At 42.9% G+C, this 11,119-nt stretch overlaps 1 pseudogene; it reads left to right on the top strand.

The window, feature by feature from the left end:
* The first annotated feature begins 1,543 nt into the window (after window positions 1-1,543).
* LOC104668216 lies at window positions 1,544-2,387 on the top strand (annotated as a pseudogene).
* The last annotated feature ends 8,732 nt before the right edge of the window (window positions 2,388-11,119 follow it).

The raw sequence follows: 11,119 nt of genomic DNA, 5'->3' as shown, positions 1-11,119 counted from the left end.
TCTAAATTTGACATCTGGCTATGCCCACTGCAACTATCTAATAAAATCAATGTATCTTCCCCAAATTGGAAACCTAGAACACCATCCATCGACAATTTGTTAGAGTGTAATCTCACTATTCTGCCACCCAGAATATTGATCACAAGCTCAGTATCAAAGCATGATTTCGATCTCCTGACCTCGTGATCCGCCCGTCTCGGCCTCCCAAAGTGCTGGGATTACAGGCTTGAGCCACCGCGCCCGGCTGTCTTTGCTATTATGAATAGTGCTGCAGCGCAGCAAAGACAGCCGGGCGCGGTGGCTCAAGCCTGTAATCCCAGCACTTTGGGAGGCCGAGACGGGCGGATCACCACGAGGTCAGGAGATTGAGACCATCCTGGCGAACACGGTGAAACCCCGTCTCTACTAAAAAACACAAAAAAACTAGCCGGGCGAGGTGGTGGGCGCCTGTAGTCCCAGCTACTGGGGAGGCTGAGGCAGGAGAATGGCGTAAACCCGGGAGGCGGAGCTTGCCGTGAGCTGAGATCCGGCCACTGCACTCCAGCCTGGAGGACAGAGCCAGACTCCATCTCAAAAAAAAAAAAAAAAAATGAATAGTGCTGCAATGAACATACGTGTGGATGTATCTTTGTGACAGAATAAATCTTGCAGTTCCTAATCATGACATGCATGACATGCAGTCATACCTCCACATTTGCCGATCATAATCTCTCTCCCTGGAGTACCCCCTTCTGCTTTTTTCCAACTTCAAGACTCATATCTCTACAAAGATTTTTTTTTCCAACCACTCTTTGCACTTTTACTACACCTCTAAGGTAGCCGCTAGCACACTCTACTTGCTATTATTTGTCTAATAGATTTTTCTTCCATACTAGACAGTGGGCTGCAAAGTCAATGGACAATATTGCACCCATCTTAGAGCCTAGCACAAAAAAACTTTAATAAATATCTGGGGATTGAATGAATGAATGAATGAATGAATGAATGAATGAATGAAATATAAATGAAGGGAATATATTTATAAAACCTTAAGGATAAAGTACCTGACCTGAGAATAAACCTTGAAGTAGTTGAGATTCAACCACTTGAGGTGACATTTTGGTATTTATAATAAACCCAAAAATATAAGAGAACCATTAGGGAGTTATTACATGTCGGTTAATCACAATGCTTTCAATGTATGTTCTGTTCAGCTCATTAATCTTGGTAATATTATTAGAAGAAAGCCAGCATGTATGTGGTGTGTCTCCAAGGGCAGGAAGGTGGCAAAGGGAGGCAAATCCGAGTGGGTGGAGGGAGGGGAAGGGCGGGAGGAGAAAAAGGTGGGCGGAGGACCAGGTGGGAGGGTGGCAGCTCACTCAGGACCCAGCGGGGGCAGCGCGATGAGGCAGGTGGCCCTGTTTCTGAACCGCAGCCCCAAGAACGGAAGTATCCTCAGACAGATTCTAAGCCTCCTGAAGGATTGTTAGGATTCCACACAGACTGGCTGACATTAAATGTTGGAGAGCGGTACTTTACAACTACATGGAGCACTTTAGTGAATAAAGACGCTGACGGTATGCTGGCCCATAAGTGTAAGGACAAAGGTGTCTGGGGGAAATAAGCAAGATCATAAAGGAGCTTTCTTAATTGACCGAAGTCCTGAGTACTTTGAACCCATTTTGAACTACTTGCATCATGGACAGCTCACTGTAAATGATGGCATTAATTTATTGGGTGTGTTAGAAGAAGCAAGATTTTTTGGTATTTACTCATTGATTGAACACCTAGAAGTGGCAATAAAGAATTCTCAACCACTGGAGTATCATTCACCAATATCCCGAAAGGAATTTGTCCGATTTTTACTAGCAACTCCAACCAAGTCAGAACGGCGATGCCAGGGTTTCAACTTCAGTGGTGCTGATCTTTCTCGTTTGGACCTTGGATACATTAACTTCAAAATGGCCAATTTAAGCCACTGCAATCTTGCACATGCAATTCTTTGCTGTGCAAATCTTGAATGAGCTGATCTCTCTGGATCCATGCTTGACTGTGCAAATCTCCAGGGAGTCAAGATGCTCTGTTCTCATGCAGAAGGAGCATCCCTGAAACTGTGTAATTTTGAGGATCCTTCTGGTCTTAAAGCCAATTTAGAAGGTGCTAATCTGAAAGGTGTGGATATGGAGGGAAGTCAGACGACAGGAATTAACCTGAGAGTGGCTACCTTAAAAAATGCAAAGTTGAAGAACTGTAACCTCAGAGGAGCAACTCTGGCAGGAACTGACTTAGAGAAGTGTGATCTCTCTGGGTGTGATCTTCAAGAAGTCAACCTGAGAGGGTCCAACATGAAGGGAGCTAGATTTGAAGAGATGCTGACACCACTACACATGTCACAAAGTGTCAGATGAGAATTTTAGGGGCTGGAGGAAGATGTGCAAGATGAAAATGTTTTCCTTATCACTTTTCTTTCTCCACCCACTCAGTTGTCTTGAAGAAATAACACTATAAGGAAATTTAAAAAAAAAAAATTTAGAGGATTATGCTTGTTCTCAGTGATGCATAAGGGAAAAAGCTGACTTTTTTTTTTCCATATTCTGATTTTCAACACAAAAGCACTCATTTAATACATGTAGGGAAACTAGATATTGCTGCCTTTTGAACAGGGTAGGGGGGTTTATCTGGTTTTACGACTAGGAATAGTATCTATTATATTTGCTTTTAAATAGGCATGATGTGGAAATACCATCTTGGTTTGAGATGCATTTGAGGATTTTAATTGATGGAAAGCACTACATATGCAATTATAGTTATTGAATACCTAGATGCACTATCAATATTTAAATTGTTAAAACTTTATGAAAATTGGAAAAGATTGTTTAGGTTTATAAATAGCTTTAGTGATCCCTCCCCTCTTTAAATACCTTTCACACCATGTGAATATGGTGAGATCAGACTCCCTAAGACTCTTTTCAGGTTCATTTTTAAAATGTTTACTTTTTAGGACAAAACCGTAGCTAAATTAAAGTAATATCCAGTTCTTACTGATTGAGACAGAGTGGAAAGAAAGACATCGTTGTACATCACTGTCATTCCAAAGGTACAGTGGGACTCCAGATGGAGGAAGAACTTACCTATCACTACAACACTTATAGGTGAGAATTTCTCAGAATTTCATTCTAGGCAAGTTCCATTCAACACCAGACCAAGCAATTCTATCTATTTACACTGTTAGCCTAGTTTTCTCATACAATCCTCACAAGCATAGGAAGATACTTCAAAACCAAAAAACCGAGGTACATCATTAATATTCATTTAATTCAAATACCAAATAGTTTATATAAGGCCAGCTTAGAAATAGATACTAAATCCAGAGCTACTGCAATCAAAGCATATATGAATGAAGATGGTAAAGTTGCCTGCTAAAAGGCAACGTAATATAATTGCAGCTAGAACCCTACAGTGGGGAATGAGGAATTTTAAACACACATTTGATTACAGCCACCAAAAAATATAAATAAAGTAAAAATAAAGGCATTTGGCTGGTCCAAGATGTAATACCAATCAATCAGCATCTGTGATTCTTTTACTTATATATTTTTTTAAACAAATTTTGGCCCAATTTTCTTGAGTCATTACCTCTCTGCAGCAGCAGCGGAAGGGCCTGTCCTCCCTACCAATGACCTGGTGTCCTTGTTTCTACCCGAAGAGCAGGGATATTAGCTGTGTCCAAATGGATTCTGAATTCTACAGACTCATCAACATGAGGCAAGGAATCATTGAAAACCACCTGTGTCTCCTTTGGGAGAATGACATATCTTTAGTATTTACATATCATTATTCTTCTATCTCTACATATGCAAAGCTTTCCTTAACAGTAAAGGGTACATATGCATGGTGGGAGGAGGTCAGACCTTTAAAAGTGAAGGAAAGCAACTTCAGAAATGAATTATTTTCTTTGCTTTTTATTTTTACCAAGACAGAGAAGTATTGTATTGAGAGATAATCTATTTTCGTAATCAATATGTGCCTAAATTATATTTAAATCATTTCACTCACTCTATACTATATTTTCAGGAATTATAGAATGTGTTATTCATTCACTTAAAGGTACCTCTGTAGAAATAACCTAAAACTGCAGAAGAATCTGAAAGATGTAAACATAGTGTGCTTAGAAACTGCAGATTTTAGATCTAATGGATACTGCATTAATAAATGAGAAGAAGAAGAAGAAGAAGAAGAAGAAGAAGAAGAAGAAGAAGAAGAAGAAGAAGAAGAAGAAGAAGAAGAAGAAGAAGAAGAAGAAGGAGGAGGAGGAGGAGGAGGAGGAGGAGGAGGAGGAGGAGGAGGAGGAGGAGGAGGAGGAGGAGGAGGAGGAAGGGGAGAAGGAGGAGGAAGAAGAAGAAAGAAGGAGGAGGAGGAGAAGAAGAAAAAGAAGAAAAGGAAAAGAAAAGAAGGAAAAGAAGAAGAAGAGAAAGAAGAAGAAGGAAGAAGAAAGAAGAAGGAGGAAGAAGAAGAAAGAAGAAGAAAGCCAGCACTTGTTCACAGGAATACTAGGTGATTGTAGCTGGTCTTGAATTCCCTAAAAAGCCCTGATTCCCAGGGCTGACCATGAAGAATGTTGCAAGGGGCAAAATGATTGTTGGCAGCATTAGACACACTCCTGCCTTCTCACTCCTTTGAGGGATGATGCTAAATGATGCTAAGTGTTGGAGAAGGAACGCACTTGACCACCCAAGTCAACCCAGCACTGCATTCTAGTCTCTGCCTTTCTCCAGCAACTGGCTGTGTGGGATCAAGGATGTCACTTCTCCCTGGGCCTATTTTTCTCCTGTTAGAATGAAAGATGCACTGGAGATCTAATTCAAAATGCCAATTTTTATAGCCACACACCCAAATCTTTCTTTGTATTCTCTTTGACAGCAGACTCCTTCCTTGTGTCTCTCTGGAGGGCATCCATTTCATACTGATTTCTTGCCTCCTTAGGTTTCTGGCCAGGTGGAGTTGAGCACATGTTTGCAATACCTCTCTGCTTTCTGTCCACCTCCCCCAAACCCCGAGCCCCTAACTTACTCCCTTATTTAAAATCCCTTTTCACTGAATACCATGATAATCTTAGTGATCAGTTTCTATGATGAAAACAATTGCATTCTGTTTCTTAAAGCCGTTCATTTTAAAATTTGAGTCAATATTCGATCAGGTCTCTTTCTCTCCTTTGTGGCTCCAGTGGCTGAGGGTGAGAAGGTGAGGGATGCTGTAGGGGACACAGTCCAGGGTCTATTCTCACGCACCTCCCCTTCCCTCTTTCTCTTCCTTGTATCTGCTCCTTTGGTCTTGGGGTAAAAAGAGGAGCAAGAGTGAACTTGCCATTCCCTCCCAAGGCCATTAACTGCCCTCCTAGATCTCTGGTCTTTAGTGTAAGGTAGAGGGGTAGATACTCCCCAGGCCCCTTGGAGAGAGAGCTCATTCCCAAACAGGTGGGCTCTTAGAGTAACTGGGCCAGTTGCTGCTGGCTTTAATGTGCATTAATTTATCCCATAATGTAGCAGCCCAGAGCCTCTGTAGCCCCAATCTCTTCTTCCCTCATGGCCAATTCTTCAGCCAGTAGGCCCTTGTAGTATCCAACTTCCATAGTTGGCAATAACCTGAAGCTTGAGGCAGGGAAACATTGACTTCCTTCCCACCTGCCACAGATCTCTCCCCAGAAAGCCTTTGTCCTGTTCCAATAACACAGCAGCAGCCCAGCAAGTCTGCTAGATAAGCAGATGCCTGCTTAGAGACCCTACTGTATATTACTTAACTTGTTATTAACTGAACTGTTTGTAAGAATATAAGGCAACTCCTTCACTAATAGTTCTCTTGGGGGCTTGCCTGCCTTGGCTTTGAAAAGAAAAAATCCCCACTTTCCCTCCAGCTTGAGGAGGAGAAGGACAAGAATAGCTTCATATCTCAAACACTGCTGTCCTCCAACAGGCAGCATTCCTCTTCCCCCTCCAGGTCCTCTTCTCATATCCAGAGGAGGGGGGTCAGGTGTTGTGGGAAGCAATTGGGTCTGTTCTCTGAGTGCTTCCCAGGAAGCCCTGAATGGTGTGGCTGGTCCAGAGCACTAATTGTCCCTCCAACTTAGAGTACAGAATGCTTGCTGTAGTTTTTCCTCAGTGTGAGCCTTAGTAATCAAATTGAGAAAACAGGATCACGTTCAGCACCCTACAGCATCTTGTTACATATTCATGTGTGTTAATACTGCATTAATATCTGGCCAGGCCCACACTGATAATCCCAACACTTTGAGAGGCCAAGGCAGGAGGATCACTTGAGGCCAGGAGTTGGAGACCAGCCTGGGTAGCACACCAAAACCTTGTCTCTACCAACAAATTTAAAATAAACAGTGGTCCCAGCAGTAGTCCCAGCTACCCAGGAGGCTGAGGCAGGAGGACCCCTTGAAGCCAGAAGTTCAAGACTGCAGTAAACTATGACCACACCACTGCACTCCAGCCTGGGTGACAGAGTGAGACTCTGTCTCTAACAAATAAATAATTTTTACAATATTTCATTAATATCTGTCTTCCCTGCTATACTATAAGGCCATGACAACAAGACCCATGTATGTATGCTTTGCTCAAGATTGAACTCCAGCTGCTTAGAATACCTGGCCAAAACAAAATTTTTTAATGTCCAATATTTATTGAATGAATGAGTGAATAAAACTCCTCTTAGTCCCCATGACCACAGCTAATTGGACCAGAGCTGGGGACATGACCAAAGAAGAACCAATATATGCCAGTACCAATACTATGAGCCAAGCAAATGATATCATGAGAGAACTGGATCCAAAACACGGGAGGACTAGACAGCCTGTACTGAGTTATTATTGAGTATCTAGAAGGCTGCATGCAGCTTAGATGGGACAGCCATGTACATGCTAAAATAGAAAATGCTGATCTAGGGCTGGCACAGTGATTTATGCCTATAATTTCAGCACTTTGGGAGGCCAAGGCAGGAAGATCACTTGAGGCCAGGAGTTCTAGACCAGGCTGGTCAATATTACAAGACGCTGACTCTACAAAAAATAGAAAAAAACAAAAAGGTCCGGGCATGGTGGTTCACGTCTGTAATCTCAGCACTTTCGGAGGCCGAGGCAGGTGGATCGTCTGAGGTCAGGAGTTCAAGACCAGCCTGGCCAACATGACAAAACCCCATCTCTACTAAAAATACAAAAATTAGCCCGGCACAGTGGCTTCTGCCTCTGATCCCAGCCACTCGAGAGGCTGAAGCAGAAGAATCGCTTGAACCCGGGAGGTGGAGGTTGCAGTGAGCCCAGATTGCACCACTGCACTCCAGCTTGGGCAACAGAGTGAGATTGTCTCAAAAAAAAAAAAAAAAAAAAAAAAAAAATCAGCCAAGTGTGGTAGCACATGCCTGAGTAGTAGTTTCAGCTCCTCAAGGGGCTGAGCCAGGAAGATCACTTTAGTCCATGCATTCTAGGTTACAGTGAGCTATGATCATGCCACTTCACTCCAGCCTGGGTGACAAAACAAGACCCTATCTCAAAAAAAAAAAAAAAAAAAATGCCACTCATGAAAAAGGGAGATTAGGAAAAGCAAAGGAAATAGACTACCAGGCCTCAGAGAAGAAGAGAGAATTCTTTCCTCCTGACACTCTAGTTATTGGTTTTAGCATCTATGAGGCCCATATCTACTTTCTCATTCCCTGAGAGAGTACAGTATCCTTCCAGTGATTTCTCTTTCAACCTAGTTTGATGGAACTATGGTCCTTGCAACAGACCATGACACTGAGAAATGATACTCCATGCCAGTGAATTCTTTAGGTTATTGAACTTGTCATTACTTGAATTGTTTGTAATAATCTGGTCTTTGTAAATGCATCCTACAGATGTATTCTCAGAATTTGTAGAACATAATTTAATATTTTTCTTAATGACTCAGAGTCACCTGTTATATTAAAGAGATAGTCCTTCGGTCTCCAAATTTGCTGCCAGCTGTCACCAGCAGAGCACCTTTTCTCTTAAAATGGTCCTTCTAACTCATTGCAAAGCTTTTGTTTTGAGGAACCAGCTCTTCAAACTGATTCTACATGGGTGGAGACTCCAACAGGCCACTCTGAGGAAGGGTTTGCTTCCAAATGGATGGTGGTTCTTGGCAACATTGGGCTACCAGTTGCACGCTACAGCTTTAAAGCCACATTATCACTGTTCTAAACCATGTCTAATTACCTCCTTCTAGTCCTTCTTCCATTACAAACTTGTTACCTACATGCTCTTTTGCTTTGACTATTAAGAACTCACATACTGGCCGGGCACAGTGGCTCACGGCTGTAATACCAGCACTTTGGGAGGTCAAGGCAGGAAGATCACTTGAGGTCAGAAGTTTGAGACTAGCCTGGCCAACATGGTGAAACCCCTAATCTACCAAAAATAATTAGCTGTGTGGGGTGGCACATGCCTGTAATCCCAGCTACTTGGGAGGCTGAGGCAAGAGAATCGCTTGAACCTGGGAGGAGGAGGTTGCTGTGAGCTGATATCACACCACTGCACTCCAGCCTGAGTGATAGAGTGAGAATCCATCTCAAAAAAAAGAAAAAAGTATTCACATACTATTAAAGTTCTTTTCTTCAATATCAACCTCCTTTCAATGAAGAGTTGATCTCACTTTCCCAAGGGGCCACCTGGTTGTCTACAGAGAATGAAGCCCAAACCCTAATGCTTCCCTTTCGGAGTCCAAGCTTGATGCCAGCTGGCCTGCCATTAGGCTGCTCAGGTCAAAGATTAATTTTCCCTCCAACCAGCATGCAACTAAGACCACTAGACATGCTTGCTTTAAAAAAAAAAAAACAAAAACAAAAAACAACAACAACAAAAAAAAAACACCTTAATAGAGATGCCAAATCCAAACAAATCCTCGAGCTTCTAGGGGCCAAATTAAGCCAAACTCATTAGCAATTGTAGAGGACTATGTGCTTGCAAACAAAGCAGGGCGTTCCAGATAAGTCCTGCTCTTGCAAACGAAGCAGGACATTCCTCCCCTGCAAACAGGGAGGACAAAGGAGCCAGTTGCAAATAGCAGACCCTGGGGGCTTGTTTATATGTAAACATCTTGGAAATCCAGAAAGTCAGGGAAAGGTCAGAAAAACAACAATGTGTCTTGTGACTTGGTAACATTCCACAAACAACGGTATAAAATAAGGCGGAGCGTGTGGTTCGGGGCGGCCGCCATGTTTGTCTTGCCTTGTGTTGTCTTATGTGTTCATTCCTTTGTTTAGGAAACAGGCGGACCCCAACAAGCAATGAACCAGGCTCATCCCAACAAGCCTCCTGTTTCTGATGGGTAGCTTGAGGAAATAAGCTCAAGGACAGCTCAGGACCACCAGGGGTAATCTGAAGGCCAGGCCAGGACACTGACCTCTAGTGTGGTCCTAAGGTCTACCCTCCTTGAAGATCTGGGATATCAGTTATCAGAACCAAGGGCTCCAGGACCCAGGGAAATTAGGAGAACACCAGTGGCCCATCTTAAAACCCTCCAGAAACACTTTTACCAGTGTCCACTTTCCACAGGATCCACGATAATATGAAAACAGGGCTGATCTCCTAGAGCCCCAAATTAGCCACCATTTTCAGCAGTGTCTGTGCATAAGCTTATACTCCTAGCTGAGCTGCATTTTCTGCTATCTAGACCATAGAGGAAAAAGTCAGGAACTCATTTCTTCCAATATCACAGCACAATCTGGCCACATCAAGTGAAAGAAAATTCAGAGCCACTAATTGGAACTAAACTGGAATTCATACATATTCCCGTAAACCCCCGAGTCACCAGTCTTAAATCCCATACTCTTACCCTCCAGGTCAGAACTGGCTCTGTATAAGCGGCTGGTACAGACAACCAAAAGCAAAGGAATAAGCCTCAACGTGCTCAGGACACCAGAAGACCCAGGACAATCTGAAACCTAGACATGCCAGTTTTCTGAAGGAAAATTTTGAGCTTCCTCAAGGCCAAGGACAATGCCTCATTTTGCCCCTAAGTCCCAGTCTGGAACACTGAAACAGTTCAAGAGTAACTCAATGGACCAAGAGCCAAAGTTTCTGCCTGCTGTAATCTTGAAGTAGAAGCCAGAGTTGCAAATTTCTCTACTTATCTAGGTATTTTATAGGATAATTCTTGTAGACTAATAGATCAGAGACATATGTGGGCATATATAGAATTTTATTGGTGTATGTAGAATTTCCTGGAGGAATTTTCCCATCAGACAAGGCTGAAAAGGATAGTGTAACTGACATGTGAACATGGCATCATGATGGATGCTAAGTAGATTATGGGATCCACAAAATAGTGCAACGTGGGAAGAGAGCCTTCCAGAATCAAGGGTCTTGGGCCCAGAAGACAGAAAGAATCAAAGGCATCAGCAGGACACTTGAGAAATTAACACCAGAACCTACAGAGATGGGGTGTTGAAAAGCCCCCCCCCCCACCGGAAGCCATCTGGAGCAAAGGAAGGGACACCTGTGTCAGGCTTGGTGTCTGCTATAGAACCCTCTACCGACTATGTAGGTAGATTTCTCCACTTAAGAACTTCTGAAAATCAGGAGCCCTCATAAATAAAAGTAGATTAGGGCCAGGCATGGTGGCTCATGCCTGTAATCCCAACACTTTGGGAGGCAAAGGCGGGTGGATCACAGGAGGTCAGGAGTTCGAGACCAGCCTGGCAAACATGGTGAAACCCCGTCTCTACTAAAAATACAAAATTAGCCAGGCATGGTGGTGTGCACCTGTAATCCCAGCTACTCGGGAGACTGAGGCAGGAGAATTGCTTGAACTCAGGAGGCGGAGGTTGCAATAAGCTGAGAGCGTGCCACTGCACTCCAGCCTGAGCAACAAAGCTAGACTCCATTTCAAAAAATAATAATAATAATAAAGTGGATTAGCATAATAAAAAGATACAGTATTAAACAAAACATGTGAGGAAATTATTAAGTCTGGGTATCACCTCTAAACCATGAATTGCTACTTATTTTACTTTAAAGTATTATATAGCATTATGTGCCAGGCACCATTTCCAAGTGGTTTACAAATGTTAACCCATTTACTCCTCATAACTGTGGAAATAAACAAGACCACCCAAATGAGAAAGC

The sequence above is a fragment of the Rhinopithecus roxellana genome, chromosome 9, assembly GCF_007565055.1.
Source record: "Rhinopithecus roxellana isolate Shanxi Qingling chromosome 9, ASM756505v1, whole genome shotgun sequence".
Taxonomy (NCBI): domain Eukaryota; kingdom Metazoa; phylum Chordata; class Mammalia; order Primates; family Cercopithecidae; genus Rhinopithecus; species Rhinopithecus roxellana.
Note: the sequence above shows the minus strand (reverse complement) of the source record. Positions and strands in the feature narration are given on the sequence as shown.